We start from the raw sequence: 18,323 nt of genomic DNA on the forward strand, positions 1-18,323 counted from the left end.
AATTCAGACCATTCTCTGAGCTTGTGTGGGCCAGACACTGTGCAGGGGGGTGAGTGCAGAGAGGGAATATCAAGATAAGTTTAATTAGACCTGGCACTGAAGAGTTCCACATTGTGCTCTCCAAGAGCCTTGTTCTCTCCTTCCTTGGCCCACAGCCAAACTAGATTCCCCAGGCTTCCTTTTCCCACTTCCTGCCAAAGGAATATGGGCAGTAACGGTGGGTACTATTTCCAAACTTGGTGCATAAAAACTGCTTCCAAGCCTGGATCCTCTGCATTATCCTCTCCCCCACCCCCACCTGCCGCCTCCCCCGCCCCATCTGATGTCTGGATTTCCACATCTACAAGAACTTCAGGAGTCATGAGTTGAGTATGATAGAACCTTTATCTACCTGGGTCCCCCTCATTTCTCTTTCACCACAGACCCATGCTGGACAGTGACAACTTATATCAGGTTAAGTCACTGATATTTTAGGATGTTTCTTATAGCAGCTAGTGTTACTTATCCTAATATACAAGTATGGAAATAGAGTCATAATAGTCCTATAAACACAAAATTGTCCTGCAACATTACTATGCTTCCCGAATCAAATGGCTTCTGAGCTATCCACAGCACTATTTTTAACTTTCCTCAAATCATCAACTTCCCATCCACATGCTCTTCACTTACATCTTCATACTATGGTGATACAAATCTGCCTGTCCAGGGAGAGAGAGCCAAAGCCCCATCCTTAAGCTAAGGAATCGGACCACTTCCTTAGTCATTTCTTACACTTCCGTCTGTCTTCCTACCCAGGCAAGGAGTAGAGAAAAGACTTTTCAATTATTTGTTGTAAAGTTACTCATTATGTTATTGGTAGGCGTTGCAGTGTCACACACGCTTCCCACCTTTGCAATAATGTCCCGTCCCCAAGGCACACTATCTGAGAGGTTTACATGGCACCCTGAAAACTACTGTTTTCTAAATTGGAAGAAATCTGACCATCTCATAGCTTGTGTGACTGGCAAGATTTTCACAATGGAATGCTGACAGAGAGAGGCAGTGCCATGGAATCACTGAGAGCATGGCCAGTCTCTGGACAACCTGGAAGCAAGTCCCAAGCCTAATTCCACCACTCACTGGCTGCATGACTTCATTCAAGTCATTTAATCTCTGTAAGTCTCAGTTTCCTATGAACTGAGGATCATTATAGTACCTGTCTCAGAGTCATGTGATAATTTGATTAAATTTTCTGGTCCTTCCAGGCTTCCTCTCCCCATTCTTAGCTGCTAAGATACTAGAGCCCAGCTCTAGAATCTGATTTTGTAAGCCCCTCCAGACTTTGTACATTAAATCTCTGACTGCAGCAAATAAAAATTAGAACTCCACCATTTGCATCCAAAGAAACAGTGAGAGCGACAAATTAGATTTCAACAGAAAGAATACCACAGGCCCAGCAAGTTCTGGAAGGTCACCTGCCCTGTCCACACTGCACAGCTGCCCAGCTCTGGGAAAGCAGCCAGCTCTTCAGTGAGGTGGGAACTACAGGCTTTTGGCCACAGAGACTCCCAAGTATCTTTGTGTGATTCATGTGTTAAAGTGTCTGCTTTAACACAGGAAAGTTAAAGCAGGAAGCCTGCTTTTGGCTGGAGTTCTGCAGCAGGTAAAGAGCAAAAGAAAGTCCATTATTGGCTACTGGTAGCTTCTCATTGTCAAAAGGAGGAATAGATAAGAGATTTTTTTTAAAGAGAGAAATAAAAAGGAAAAAAGCTTGCAGAAAATAATATACTACCTTCTTGGCTTAGATTCAAGAAAGACAAGAAACATAAGGGAAATACCAAGAGGTAAAGTTCTGAGCCGGGCAGGCAGAAGACCCTGTTATTGGATGTATCCTTACATTAGACACTGGACTTTCTTATATTTTTAGGTGATAGATGCTGAAATTAGCTGCCTTGCTCAAGAGGAAGTGCAAGGCAAAATGCAACTGTGTTGCAGGTTCGTTTGGTCAGAGTTGCAGGGTCTAAGGGGAAATAGCATAAAGCCAGGAAGGTCATCCTAAAGGAGAATAAGACAGGGGACTGAGTGTTAAATAGGATCTAGAGTTTTGGGCTCTGTTTGAAGCTGGGAACAGAACCATGATTTTGGCTATCAACCCAGTTACTTTGTTTGCACCTTGAAGCCTCCACTGATGCTAGGCTGGGTTAGCAAGTAGCTTGTAAAACCAAGATCATTTTACCCCTCAGGTAAAATCAGAATATGGGTGAAGAGCACTTGTCACCTTCTGTTTGTAGCACTTCCTGCTCAGCCCGGCTTCCTGTGCAGCAACCGGAAGTCAAAGTTATAAGGGCTCTGGAGAGGAGTGAGAGGAGAAGGAATAGCAAAGGGCTGAGAAGGATCAGACAAGGGGGAAAAAGAGGAGGAAAGTGAAAGCTGAGATGACAGAGAAGCTGAGAGAAGATAGTGCTTGAAGACAGAGGATTCAAATGTGTCCAACTCTGGGACTTTCCTGGTGGTCCAGTGGTTAAGACTCTGCACTTCCAGTTCAAGGGGCGCGGGTTCGATCCCTGGCTGGGGGACTAAGATCCCATGTGCGGCACAGTGCCGCAAAAAAAAAAAAAAAAAAAAGTGTCCAATTCTGCTGGCAGATCCAGAAGACTGAAAAGTGTCTATTAGATCTGTTAATGTAGAGGTAATAGGTGCCTTAACTTTTTTGGTAGATTGGTGGGGTCAAAACAAGACCGGAGTCTTTTGAAGAACAAATAAGTGAGGAAGCGGAGACAGCATGTATGGAGAGCTCTCTTGAGATGCTCCGTATTTAAGAGAGAAGAATAAGGATGTTTGGAGATCAGGTTAGGTCCAGAGAGAAGACCGAGTTTGTTTTGTCTTGGTTTGCATCATTTTAATTTTTTTTATAAATTTATTTATTTTTTGCTGCGTTGGGTCTTCATTGCTGCACGCAGGCTTTCTCTAGTTGCGGCGAGCGGGGGCTACTCTTTGTTGCGATGCGCGGGCTTCTCATTGCGGTGGCTTCTCTTGTTGCAGAGCACGGGCTCTAGGCGCACGGGCTTCAGTAGTTGAGGCTTGTGGGCTCTAGAGTGCAGGCTCAGTTGTTGTGGCTCACAGGCTTAGTTGCTCCGCGGCATCCCGGACCAGGGCTCGAACCCGTGCTGCCTGCATTGGCAGGTGGATTCTTAACCACTGTGCCACCAGGGAAGCCCTGCATTATTTTAATTTTTAAAGATGGAGTGTCAATTGGGTTTTGGGGTTGAGTAGAAGCGGTTGAAGATGTCAGAGAAGGAATGAAACTGAGTCCCTCTAAAACCGAGTTCCTCTGCTCAGTTTTTGATTAACCTCTCTATCCAAGATATTATTCCCTTTCTTGTCCAACACCTGTTCCCCTCAAGACTGAGGAGAATCAAAGCAAAAGGGGAATTGATACCGAGGTGGACACTTTGGGGACCTCCTGGGCATAAAAGCCTTTCCGTATTCCCTGTTTCTTGTTTGTAGGAAATAGACTTTCAGCCTCCTAGACCTTCCAAAGGACAGATTCAAACAGTTATTAATTAGGAAAATAAGGGAATGAAGAAAAAAAACAGTAGTGAAATGAGGCCTGGGCCTGGTTCCTCTGCGGGGGAGGTGCAGAGCAATCTGATACGTATCTCTGAGTTCTTCTCCAAGAACTAAGGCCTCCACCCAGGGGGAGGATGGTAACTTGAGGCTGAGCTCAAGCACAAGGATCCCAGGTCAGATGGAACCAGAAGGGTGATGATTGAGTTTTCTGGAACACCACCCAGTTAAGTTACCACCAACCAATCAAAGGAGGGTTACACACCCTGCAACCCTTTCCCCAGATTTGCCTATAAAAACTTCCCTGAAACGCATCAGGGAGTTTGGGCCTTTTGAGCACGAATGTCTCGTTCTCCCTGCACGGCCCTTGCAATGAACCTTTCTCTGCTCCAAACTCCAACGTTTCAGTTCGTTTGGCCTCACTCATCGTTGGGAACACGAACTTGGGGTCGGCAATCAGAAGAGCGAGAGAGTGTGGCTGAGACTGTTATTGTTCTCCAGTAGCCACTCTCCCATATCCTGTGGTGCTTGAATCTATGAATGGGATGAAACAGAGAACAATAAAAGAAGTATTGGCCTTTGGTAGAAAGAGGAACACTTCCTCTGTTCAGAACTGAGCTCTACACCTTGTGTGATCTTAGGCAAGTTCCTTAACCTTTCTGCACCCAAGTTTCATCATCTGTAAAATAGTGTAAGAGTAGATGCACACACAATACAGTGCTATATAAATGTTTGCTGTGGCTGTTAGGACACAACAGAAAGGAAAGGGAGAGGATAGCTATAGATGTGAGTAGACTTTTAATTTGTTATAGCAAAAACAAGGATGTTTCTTTGTGGTGGCTCCTAAATTATCTGTGAAATAGAAGACAAAATCCTTAAATGCAACTTCATGGTGTGGGAGCAGATGAATCAGAGATACAAAAAGATTTACAGGGCTTCCCTGGTGGCGCAGTGGTTGGGAGTCCGCCTGCTGATGCAGGGGACATGGGTTCATGCCCCAGTCCGGGAGGATCCCACATGCCGCAGAGCGGCTAGGCCTGTGAGCCATGGCCGCTGAGCCTGCGCGTCCGGAGCCTGTGCTTCACAACGGGAGAGGCCACAGCAGTGAGAGGCCCGTGTACCGCAAAAAAAAAAAAAAAAAAAAAAAAAAAAAAAGATTTACAAAGTCTACAAACAATAAATGGAGAGGGTGTGGAGAAAAGGGAGCCCTCCTACACTGTTGGTGGGAATGTAAGTTGGTGCAGCCACTATGGAAAAAAGTACGGAGGTTCCTTAAAAAACTAAAACTAGAGTTACCATATGATCCAGCAATCCCACTCCTGGGCATATATCTAGAGAAAACTCTAATTTGAAAAGATACAGGCACCCCCATGTTCATAGCAGCACTGTTTATGATAGCCAAGACATGGAAACAACCTAAATGTCCATCAACAGATAAATGGATAAAGAAGATGTGGTGCATATATACAATGGAATACTACTCAGCCATAAAAAAGAATGAAATAATACCATTTGCAACAACATGGATAAACCTAGATATTATCATACTAAGTGAAGTAAGTCAGACAGAAAAGGACAAATATCATATGATACCACTTATATGTAGAATCTAAAATATGATTCAAATGGACTTATTTACAAGAAAGAAACAGACTCATAGACATAGAAGCAAAACTTATGGTTACCAAAGGGGAAAGGCTGCAGGGGTGGGTGGAAGAGGGGGATGAATTAAGACTTTGGATTAGCAAATACAAACTACTATATATAAAATAGATAAACAATAAGGTCTTACTATATAGCACAGGGAACTATATTCAATATCTTGTAATAACCTATAATGAAAAAGAATATATATATATATGTATATATAACTGAATCACTTTGCTGTACACCAGAATCTAACACAACATTGTAAATCAACTATAATTCAATTTTTTAAAAAAGATTTACAAAGTTATGGGACAAGCTGTAGAAAAAAATAGGGCAAGCTGACTAGAGAAAAGCAGAAAAACTGCCAGGCAGTACTGATGGGCCATGTGAAGCTGTGGATTATGAATTTATCATCATATCAATCTTCTCCCCTGTAGAATTTTCTATAACAATTTCAGCCCCTAGTATTCAGTAGTAGAAAAGCCAGATGAAAAGGACAGAGGGAAGAGGAGCTAGGGAGCTGCAGGTATCTGGAGAATCATTATAATGTTGGATTATAGACTATGATCTAGAAAGAACGTGAAGCCAGGAGGGGTGGATAAAAGGGAAAAAAATAATGACAGATTGAAGGTATTAATAAAGGCAGAGAGCTATTGCAGTGGTGGGGAGTGGTGAGCACATCCAGGCTCACCACTCAGGTGCACATGTCCACACAAATATATATATTGGTTTTCTAATTAAATTCCTATTTTCTGGCTGAAAAGTGCCACGTGGCTTAACTTCTATGGATAGTAGAGATGCTAAATGATCCATAGGTTGTGGACCGGATTCCACCCCCGTTCAGCCCCACCCCAGTACAGGATGGTCCCTCCGGCATTTCACTCCACCCATGGTGTCAAAGACCTGATCACCTGCTTCAGTGGAGCTCAAAATATCCTGAGCCATTGAAAGTGGGGTGTCCACATGGGGCAGTATGGTTGGGGTACAGCACTGTCTCAGGACACACACGGGTAACCTTCATCATTAGTAACGTGTACATAGTGGATGGGGAATCTCCTCCCAATGATGACTGGGAGATCATCAGCCAACACTGGTGACATGGGGTGGTCATGTGACTGTTGACAGGCAGTCCACAGGGCATGGCTTCTGCACAGCTTCCTGATTCTGGCTGATGGAGGTGGTACGGGCTCAGGCATCTTGGTGCTGACCCTGGAATAAGAGTCACTCCCGGTCCAGACTCCCAGCCTACCTTATCACTACCATCTCCTTGCTATCAGAAGTCCCCATGATCCTTACCTACTTTCTCCAGGGCAAGGATGTGGGGTTTGAATTACCTGCCTATCCCTGTTCTGTTCCCTATCTATTGTAATGGCATAAACTCCATGCCTTGATCCCCTTCCCTTTTTATTCCCCAAAGCTTGTTTGAAAATAAACACTACACCCAGTTACACACACACACACACACACACACACACACACCTCTAAACATTAGCCCTTTGCTTCTATTTGCATTCCTCCTACTAGCATAATCCTAAATTCCCTTGAGGTAATATGTATTTCCCACTGTCTAGAGCCCTGGGCAGCAAATATTTCCTGCAAAGGGCCAGAGAGAAAACACTTTAGGTTCCAGGGTCATAGAAGTTCTGTTGCAACTACTCAGCTCTGCCATACTGGTGTAAAAGCAGCCATAGACAATCATAAACTAGGGAGGATGTCTGTGTTCCAATAAAACTTTATTTATAGGCATTGAAATTTGAATTTCCTGTAACTTTTATATGTCACAACATATGATTCTTCTTTTGATTTTCTTTAACTTTTTTTTTTTCGGTTGCGTTGGGTCTTCGTTGCTGCGCATGGGCTTTCTCTATTGCAGCGAACGGGAGCTACTCTTCGTTGTGGTGCGCAGGCTTATTGCAGTGGCTTCTCTTGTTGCGGAGCACGGGTTCCAGGCGCGTGGGCTTCAGTAGTTGCAGTACATGGGCTCAGTAGTTGCAGTGCGTGGGCTCAGTAGTTGTGGCTCACAAGCTCTAGAGAGCAGGCTCGGTAGTTGCGGCACATGGGCTTAGTTGCTCCTCAGCATGTGGGGGATCTTCCCAGACCAGGGAGCGAACCCATGCCCCCTGCACTGGTAGGCAGATTCTTAACCACTGCACTATCAGGGAAGTCCCCTCTTTAACTATTGAAAAGTGTGAAAACCACTCTTAGCTTGTAGACTGTCCCAGAAAAACAACAATGGGCCAGATTTGGCCCATGGACAGTAGTTTGCCCACCCTCTGTCTAGAGGAAGAATATGCAGAAAGGAAACACACACAAACACACATAAAGAAAAATATTCCAAGATATCTCATGATTATTTATAGTGGAATACTAAAGTGCTTTTAAATTTTAGAGTAGAAGGTGCTTATTACAGCATTATTCAAGTTTTCATGGAGGGGAAGTACTTCTGCTACATTTGTGAGCAGATAAGGTAGGGGGTCTCCAGGGAAAGAAAACCAGGAATGGCTTTTCTGACATAAGAGGAGCCATTTTTTACCTAAACCACTTTGTGATCTAAGCCTGGCCACAGTGCGAGCCCTTGAACAGGTCTCAGTAATGAATGATCTTAAAGGAACAAAAAAATGAAGAAATAAACTGTTATCAGGCAAGAGAAGTAGCAATAGCAAGGATAACAAATTAGCTGTAAAGGCTCCCAGTTCTGTTTCAAAGACTACCCTAAAGCACTGTCTGGAGCTGTTTTGCAGAATTAAACCTTCCTCAGGTGCTCAACCACGAGACCAACTGGAACCTAAGGGATGAAATGTTGACCTTTTCTCACCCTCGTGACTCCTCTCAACTAAAGCCTGGACTCTGCAGTCACCCAAGCCCCTTCATGGATATGCATGTACCCTTAACTTGAAACTTCCCTGATTTTGTTGTTCGTGGAGACACTGCTTTGGGAAAGATCCCTAGTCTTTCCCAAAGATCCCTGGTTCTCCTTACTTGCTGCAGGTAATAAATCCTTCCTTCTCCCAATCTTTGCCTTTGTTGTGTCTTTTAGCTCGACACCCACCAAGAGGTGCACCCAGTTTTTGGGTAACACATTCTCCACAAGAGAACTCTATTGAAAGAATACTTCAGGTCTCTTTCTCCTCTCACCAAACTCGTGACTCAGTTGGTGAAATGAGGCAAGTGGCTGCTAAACCACAGCCCAGTCTTCTGGCTCTTGCTCTCACATAGGACTTGCAGGCCCACAAGGAGCACACTCTTTCTCCACTCTCGTTCTCCTCTTCTAGAGCAGCAGAGTATACACATCCCAGGCAGTGCACCAGTCAATCCACTGAGATGCGAGAATAAAATATTAGACTTTTAGAAGAGGTTTTTATTTTTATTTCATTCTCTTAAATTTATATTTTAATAATTTTTAAAGAAAAATAATGCAACAGTAAATTTATATGTAGTGATTTGTAAATGAATGAATATATGAGAATGAGTACTTAAAAATCATTTATTCATAGGAATTTGCCAGTAAAAAAGTGTGTTGCTCTCTCCCAGTAGATGGGCTATGGGCCAGGCTGTGATCCTCTATGCTTCTAGCTGAGTAAAGAACTGTTCTATAGCCCGAATTTTCCCCACAGATTGTCCCAAAGTCTGAATCTTGCTGAAGGGTGGCTTCAGGAGAAGATTCATAGGAAGTCTCATGCTGGCCTCCAGCCTCAGCATCCTCCAGCACAGTACCAGGTTAAAGCAGATGGTGCCCCTCCATCCCCATCTGCTTCTGGGCATTTACCCTCCATTCAGAATCCAGTGAGGACCCCTGTGATTAACTGCCTCCCTGGAACCACCCCAAAGTTAGCTCTCTATATGTTGACATGAAAAGATACTTTGCTAAGTGAAAGAAACAATGTACCTTTTTCCCTTTGTGTATTTTGTATTGTTGCCTATAAATACACCTGCAATGGAATATTGAATGAACTGAACTCAGTGAAGTACAATCATGTCTCAGCTTTCTTTCCTACCACAGCCTTCATACAGGTTGCACTGAATGCCCTTTCACACCACCCTTCCCATGATGTCTCAAGTAGATCTCATAGATTTCTGGTCACTTTCAGATGGAAAGAGTCTCACATTGGTAATTAAAACTAAACTCAGGATTTCCCTGGTGGTCCAGTGGTTAAGACTCCATGCTTCCTCTGCAGGGGACACAGGTTCCATCCCTGGTCAGGGAACTAAGATCCCACAGGTCACGCAGTGAGGCCAAAATAATAAATAAAATAAAATAAATAAAATAAAACTAAACTTACTTCGAGGTATTGAAATGATTCTGTTCTGCCTAAATCAAAATTCAAGACATTTCCAAATCAGAATTTCCCCCGTTAACCTTGCACTTCCAGCTCAGGCCAGTTCTGTGGCCTGGGGACTTGTAGTGATGAAAGAAGATGTGAATAGCTCTTTCATTCTCCATCCACCTCCTTCACCTCCCACAGCTGGCTCCGCCACAGTCCCCAGAGCATGTTTGTACATGAGTTTACTTGAAAGACATAGTTGGAAAGAAGGCAGCAGACTCTGTGCCACATTTCAGTTCTTCCAAGAACTCTCTCACCACACTTTGCCCTGGTAGCGTCATTGAGATTGCACTGGGTATATGTTTCTGCAACTCTCCCAAGACTTTCTCCCCGAGAAAGTTACCGGGTTCCCAGTCACTCTGAGTGGTTTTCTTGGAACACCGCGCCCCTCCCCCCATCTGACACTCACACATACACAAACATACTTAGAAAACCATAGCACTTGCCCCTTATGCTTTAACTTTCATAGAATTTCAGACCTATTTTACATAGACTGAAGGTGGATGTTAGGGTGAAGGTCAAAGGATCTATTAAGCCAACTTTTAAGTAATCCTTTGGGTATGTGTATTGCCTAAGGCTAGAGCGTTTGTCAAAATATTTAGATATCAGAAGTCTCATTCGGGCTTCCCTGGTTGCGCAGTGGTTAAGAATCTGCCTGCCAATGCAGGGGACACAGGTTCAAGCTCTGGTCCGGGAAGACCCCACATGCCTCAGAGCAACTAAGCCTGTGTGCCACAACTACTGAGCCCATGTGTCACAACTACTGAGCCCGCACGCCTAGAGCCCGTGCTCCGCAACAAGAGAAGCCACCGCAATGAGAAGCCTGCACACCGCAACAAAGAGTAGCCCCCACTCGCCACAACCAGAGAAAAGCCCGGGGGCAGCAACGAAGACGCAACGCAGCCAAATAAATAAATAAATAATAAAATTAAATAAATAAAATTAAATAATAAATTTATTTTAAAAAAGAGTCCCATTCAACATTCTGTTACACACATGTACACACACACACACACACATTATGGCAGGAACATTCTACAAACACACAGAGAAGTAGTCATGGTTCTCTCCAGAGAAAGGCTCAGGAGTTTGGGGTAGGAAGAATGCATCCTCTGTTTAAAGTATACCCATTAAAGTACTTAAAAACAATTTTTAACATGTGTATATATTACTTTTTCAATTCTAAGAAAACTGGCTGTTAAAAACATTGAAATCCTCCCAGTTAATTCTCCCATCTCCAAGATGGTCTCTGAAACACCTTACTGGGGTATGGTGACTACACAGGTGTAACAGAAAAGTGTGGGTGGTATTACTCACACAAAGCCAAGCAATGGCCTTGTTAAAGCAACTTCTCAGACAAGTTGACTTAATCAAGGGTTAAAGTTTTATTTTAAGCTATCCCTCAAGGGATCTAGGCTTCCAAGAAACCCAGTTGAAAAAATTTTTTTCTTTGGAGGAAAAAGGAGTATGTAGATAAAATTATTAGATAAGATGCAAGAAAAATATGTTCGGTTAAAGATCATTAGGCTCATCACAAGACTAATGAGCAACTGAGAGGGTTAAGTTCTAACTTTCTAAAAGAGACTGTTAACCAGATCAATCAGACCAAACCACAAAGTTCTTTTCCATTTAGTCTATCCAAGTGATTCAACTTTACCATCCAGGCAATAGCATAAGAGTTCATCTTTTCTCAGGTTTTGGATCATTTTTTTTTTCCATATCCATATCTGGATTCCCAGTCTTTTTTTTTTCAGTTTTATTGAGATATATTTGACATATATCTCTGTGTAAGTTTAAGGTGTACAGCATAATGACTTGACTTACATATATTGTGAAATGATTACCACAATAAATTTAGTTAACATCCCTCATCTCATGTAGATACCAAAAAAGAAAAAGAATAAAATGCAATTTTCCCCCTTGCAATGAGAACTCTTAGCATCTACTCTCTTAACTACTTCCACGTATACCATATAGCAGGTTAACTACAGTCATCGTGTTGTACACGACATCCCCAGTACTTGTTTATCTTATGATTGGAAGCCTGTACCTTTTGACCTGGATTTCCAGGCACACTTGTCAATAAGGTTGGCTGTTTCTCCTTAAATTCTTTGTCCTTCTGCTATCTCTGTACTGTCAACATTCTCCTCCAGACCCCTGCCTCAGCCTCACTCCTTTCTCAGAAACAAATAAACAGTGAGTGCCATTCCAGGAAGTGGGGACAGAGAGGTGACACTGAAGCTGTGCCCTCGCAGACATCCGGTAATTGGGTAACTGTCTCAGGCTGGGTGCCTGATGCGCGTGTTGCGTGGAGACGCACCCTGTGAGTGTCCGAGTGGCTGAGCTGAGACCTCAGCCACTCGGACCTGTTAGATGAGGGAGAAGGCAGTACAGACCAAGGCCTGTGTGGCCTCAAACTCCTACCCGCTGGAGGCCACAGGGACTTTGAAATCCCTTCACTTTCTGTCTTCTTCCTCCCCCTACACAAGGCTGAGGTACAGCACCTTCAGCCTCAGGGAAGCTGTATCTCTTTTCTTGTCCCGGTCCAACACTTACACGTGTGCTCCATCTGTCTATCTCCCAAGCCAGAAACCCTGCTGTCTTTAACTCGAGTATTCACTTTTTTCACTTATTTACCTATGGATCTGATGTGGCTGCTTGGAAGGTATCAAGAGTTCCCTCCCCACAGTGTCCAGTTGGTTCTCTTGAGGCTGCTTTCAAATATCTCTTCTATCTGTATGCCCTGCAGAAAGCCCCTCTTCAATGCCACTTTTCAAAATTCATCATCTCTAACTTGACTTATCACCATTCTTTACCAGCTGATCTTCTGGCCCTTCCTCATTGCAACTCCATAGCTTATGGGGAAAACCCCTGATTAAAGGATCCTTTAGTGACTCACTTGTCCAGATTGTAGCTAAACTCTTCAAGATCTGGTCCCTGGCCACGACTTCTCTTGCATCTCCTCTCAAAAGTACTCTTCATCTAAACTTTCAAAAATTTCCCCTTGTTGCATAATATTTCATGCCTTTTGTCCTTTACTTATACTCTGAAGTCTAATTTATTTAAGCAACCATTCTTTTTTTAAAATTTTTCTTTATTTTTTTTGCTTTATAACAAATTTAATCAGTTATACATATACATATGTTCCCATATCCCCTCCCTTTTGCGTCTCCCTCCCACCCTCCCTATCCCATCCCTCTAGGTGGTCACAAAGCACCAAGCTGATCTCCCTGTGCTATGCGGCTGCTTCTCACTAGCTATCTATTTTACATTTGGTAGTGTATGTATGTCCATGCCACTCTCTCACTTTGTCACAGCTTACCCTTCCCCCTCCCCATATCTTCAAGTCCATTCTCTAGTACGTCTGTGTCTTTATTCCTGTCTTGCCCCTAGGTTCTTCATGACCATTTTTTGTTTGTTTTTTAGATTCCATATATATGTGTTAGCATACCATATTTGTTTTTCTCTTTCTGACTTACTTCACTCTGTATGACAGACTCTAGGTCCATCCACCTCATTACAAATAACTCAATTTCGTTTCTTTTTATGGCTGAGTAATACTCCATTGTACATACGTGCTCCATCTTCTTTATCCATTCGTCTTAGTCATCTCTGTGTCTCGTGCTCCCTGGCACAACACGGGGCACAGAGTAGACTCTCCAAAGTGTTTGTCACCTGAATGGCCAGCTGGCCAGATGAAGGAAGGAATAAAATTAATAATAAATACACCCATTCCTTTGAGGATTAAGACTAAACTCTTTAGCGCAATCCTCCTAATTCAGCCTGTGCCAGCCTCTCCAGCCTCAGCTCTTGGTCCTTTCCAAGTCCGACTCCCTCTCAGGGCTCCCATCTTCTCTCCCAGTTCCCGAACCTGCCCAGCCCTCCCCGGCTAGAGGACGGTGCGAGAGGTTCCCTGTGCCGGAGCATCAGTCCTCCTACATCTATGCACACAAATCTCTTCCTCTGGAAACCTCCACGAGGGCCCTCAGTTGCAGGGGACGCTCCTCCTCTCCGCTCCCACGACTCCGCTCACTTAAACCGGTGAAGCACTCATCCGACTGATTAGAATTGCTCAGTTACTAGCACGATTGGTCCTCAGTATCCACGAGTTTGGCATTCACGGATTCAACCATCTGAGTGGTTGGTTAACTCCACGGGTGCCAAACACGCGGATATGGAGGGCCGACTGTACTCATTGTACGATGCCATTTTACACAAGGGACTTGAGCATCCAGTGGATTTTGGCATCTCCCAAGCTCCTGGAACCAATCCCCAACGGATATCGACGGTCAACTGTATAACAATATAGAGAAATTTCTAACTATATTTTCCTTAGATGCAGAATTAATCCCTCTCCTTTCAGAGGAGAATTGTTTGTATTGAATGAATCCTTTGATGAGAAGTTTAGGGGTGGGGAGATTGAGGCCCCGGAAGGCTGCATGAATAACAATAGGTGACTATACAGTAGGGCCTTTTTAGGGAGACTGAATTCAATGAGGGGTTTGTTTTGAAAAATCAGTGTGTATGTGTGTATGTGTGTATGTCTGTGTGTGTATGTGTTTTGAGTGAATGAATGCATGACTTCCTGGCTATAAAAGGAGCTGCTACTGTCTGTTAAATAAATGTTCCCTACATCTTAGGTGGACGGGGGTGGGGGGGTGCGATTTTTCAAAGTTTCCCACATTCTTTCCTTTGGTCTTCACCTCACTGCAGCCAGAGTTCCTCTCCCCTGACAGTGGACAACGTGAATAGGGGGTGGAAAGCCGGGGAGGGCTGGGAGTTGGACCTCATTAAATTAAATCAATGATCGTCATTACAGATGGCAGATGCAGACACTGTATTGCTGCGTGTTGCTCTAAGTACTCTTTAGCTCACTGAATCTTCACCACAACCCTGTACTATTATCTCCACGTCACACAGGAAGAAACTGAAGTTCAGAAAGTGACATGCTTTGCAGGGTCACACAACCAGCGAGTGGCAGAGCCAGAATTCTAACCTAGGAACCTGATTCTAAAGCCCACACCCTTAGTCACTGCCCTGCCACAGCGGGTTCTGTACTCACTGCGTTGGAACTGCCTGTCAGAAGAAACCGTTTTTTCAGGGTCTCTGGTACTCCCTAAAAATTCCACAAGAGGGAGCCCTTTCGCCATCAGTTCTTGGCTGCTGATGAATTACAGATTTAATTTGCAGTTTCCAAAGCAGCCCAAGAATCTACTGGTTACCTGTATAGAATTTGAACAGGTTTCCGGACAAAATGGAACATTAGGTACCCTAAATGGGATCAAATTAGCCCAAATTAATTAGGAAGTTCACAGTCCCAACCAGGCAGCCCATATTATCCCTCTGCCAATCACTCTCCTAGACTGGAACCCAGTTTGCGATGGTGGCAGGGGCTCTGTGAGCCTTAGATCTTTAAACACTGGGCCCCCCTTCCCTTCTCCAAGTTCTCCCCATTGTCCAGGAGACTGGGAGCCTCAAAAATAGGTTTCAGTGGTTCTAAAGACTGGAGAAAATCAAGAATAAAGTTGTCCTTGACCACTCTCACTACCAGCCCTGAAGGGCCCCACTTCATAATGACTCTTAGGCCACAGTATATCCAAGTTGTCTATGTGCCCTATCCTAAGACAGACATTGGGAATAAGAATGTGGTGGACGTGGTGTTATGCCCCCAGGTTCCCCTTCAGGTATGAAGGACTCACTCCTCCAGCTGCTGGGGTGCTGCTGGAACATGGCCCTCAAGGATGAGGCACTACAGGAGCCTCCACCTAGGACAGCCACCTCGCCCAAGGCTATACCCGCTTTCTGGGGCAGCCCTCATCCTATGACTGATCTGTTTTGGAGGAGAAAAAAGGTCCAATCCCCTTGCCTCAGCTTGGAACAATCCTGAAGAGTCATCTCAGCTTCAGAGTTCACTGTAGGGTCAGCTGCGGCCTCTGTAGGGAATGCATCAAAGCTAGTCCTCTGTCACTGCCCAGTCCTACTTTCTTCCTTTCTGCCACAGGTGGTGATCCTGAGACCACTCCCTAATACACCTGCTGCACGTTCATCTCCATCCTAGGGTCTGATTCTTGGGTAACTCAACCCGTAACAGTTGGTACCAAGGGTCTCTGAAAAAGCACATGCTGGGATGGGATTTGGGATCAGCTGGATCACTCACTACCCAGCTGACAACGAGGACCCTGTCACTGGTCAGGTGGAGCTTGGAGAGACCCTACTGAACTGGGATGGTCTACTGGTGGCAAGAAATGCATCAGGCTTTTGAGAAACATGAGGAAAACAGTAACTATAAGGATAAGGGAATTGCTCAGTCTTAAAAAAGAATGAGGGCTTCCCTGGTGACACAGTGGTTAAGAATCCGCCTGCCAATGCAGGGGACATGGGTTCGATCCCTGGTCCAGAAAGATCCCACATGCCGTGGAGCAACTAAGCCCATGTGCCACAACTACTGAGCCCACGTGCCACAACTACTGAAGCCCGTGTGCCTAGAGCCTGTGCTCTGAAGCAAGAGAAGCCACCGCAACGAGAAGCCTGCGTGCAGCAACGAAGACCCAATGCAGCTAAAAATAAATAATTTTTTTTTAAAAAAGAATGAAATAATGCCATTTGCAGCAACATGGATGGACCTAGAGATTATCATACTAAGTGAAGTAAACCAGACAAAGACAAATATCATATGATATCACTTATATGTGGAATCTAAAAAAAAAAAAAGGTACAAATAAACTTATCTACAAAACAGAAATAGACTCATAGACATAAAAAACAAACTTATGGTTACCAAAGGGGAAGGAGGGGAAGGGATAAATTAGGAGTCTGGGATTAATATATACATACTACTATGTATAAAATAGATAAACAGCAAGGTCTTACTGTATAGCACAGGGAATATACTCAGTGTTTTGTAATAACCTATAAGGGAAAAGAATCTGAAAAAGATTCTTTTATATATATTATATATATTCTTATATATATGTATATAAAACTGAATCACTTTTTTGTATACCTGAAACTAACACAAAATTGTAAATCAACTATACCTAAATGAAAATAAAAAAATTTTTAAAGGATAACGGAATTGAGTGACTATAGCTAAGCTTGATCAATACTCTGGAAAAGATAATGGAAAGTTGAAAATAATCAGCAGTTAAAAGCATCAAAAAAGTTTGGGATTGACATATACACACTACTATATATAAAATAGATGACTAATAAGAACCTGCTGTATAGCACAGGGAACTAACTCTACATAATACTCTGCAATGGCCTATTTGGGAAAAGAATCTAAAAAAAAAGAGAGAGAGGGGCTTCCCTGGTGGCGCAGTGGTTGAGAGTCCGCCTGCCGATGCAGGGGACACGGGTTCGTGCCCCGATCCCGGAAGATCCCACATGCTGCGGAGCGGCTGGGCCCGCGAGCCATGGCCGCGGAGCCTGTGTGTCCGGAGCCTGTGCTCCGCAACGGGAGAGGCCACAGCAGTGAGAGGCCCACGTACAGAAAAAAAAAAAAAAAAAAAAAGAGAGAGAGAGTAGATATATGTATAACTGATTCACTTTGTTGTACACCTGAAATTAACACAAAATTGTAAATCAACTATACTTCAATAAAAATAAATAAATAAATAAATAAATAGCATCCAAAAAAGTGATGGCCCATACCAAGTGAGGAAGAAATGCCATAACTGACAGGGAGGCTTTAAAAGGCTCAGAAAAGAGGGCTTCCCTGGTGACGCAGTGGTTGAGAGTCCACCTGCCGATGCAGGGGATGTGGGTTCATGCCCTGGTCCGGGAGGATCCCACATGCTGCGGAGCGGCTGGGCCCATGAGCCGCTGAGTGGCCTGCGTCCGGAGCCTGTGCTCCGCAAAGGGAGAGGCCACAACAGTGAGAGGCCCGCGTAGCGCAAAAAAAAAAAAAAGGCTTCTCCTATGTCAAAAAGCTATATCTGATTCTTTTCCTCTGGGGATACCCTAACCTATCTGCTTACAAAATGTCCCAGGTTGCCACCTATACTTCTGACCAACCAGCTGTAAATTCTAGGGTTCTATGACCCTCTACTCAGGTTTGATAATTTGCTTAGAACAGCTCACAGAACTCAGGAAAACACCTTACTTACATGTCCTGATTAATACAAAGGGTACAATTCAGGAATAGCCAGATGAAAGAGATGCATAGGGCAAGGCATGCGTGGGGGAATGTCACAGAACTTCCATGCCCTCTGCAGGTATACCCGCCTCCCAACACCTTGATATGTTCACCAACCCAGAAGCTCTGCGAGAGTTTTTATAGAGTTCAGTCTCCAACACCCTTCCCCAACCAGAAGATTGGGAGTGAGACTGAAACATCTCACTCTCTGATCAGTTCTTTCTGGTGACCAGCCCCATCCTGAGGCTATTTAGGGGTCCCACATTAACTCACCTTATTAGCATAAATTCAGGTGTGATTGAAAGGGGCTTGTATAAAGAACAAAAGACCCTCTCATCACTCAGGAAATTCAAAAGGTTTTAGGAGCTTAGTGCCAGAAACTGGAGATAAGACCAAATATATTTTCTATTATACCATAATTACTCTATCTGATATGATTCGGGGTGGGAGGGGTGGGGAGTCACTTGAAAAAAATTCTCAAGGCAAGAACTGACAGGACTTGGTAGATCTGTGCATCCTGGAGAAGCACTGAGTTACACAGTTTAGGTTTTAATTGCTATTCTGCCACTTAACTTTCCTATGCTTCAGTTTCCCCATCTGTAATATGGAGGTAATAATAGTACTATACTTACTTTTTTTTTGCGGTACGCAGGCCTCTCACTGTTGTG

This window comes from Mesoplodon densirostris, chromosome 7 (genome assembly GCF_025265405.1).
Source record: "Mesoplodon densirostris isolate mMesDen1 chromosome 7, mMesDen1 primary haplotype, whole genome shotgun sequence".
NCBI lineage: Eukaryota > Metazoa > Chordata > Mammalia > Artiodactyla > Ziphiidae > Mesoplodon > Mesoplodon densirostris.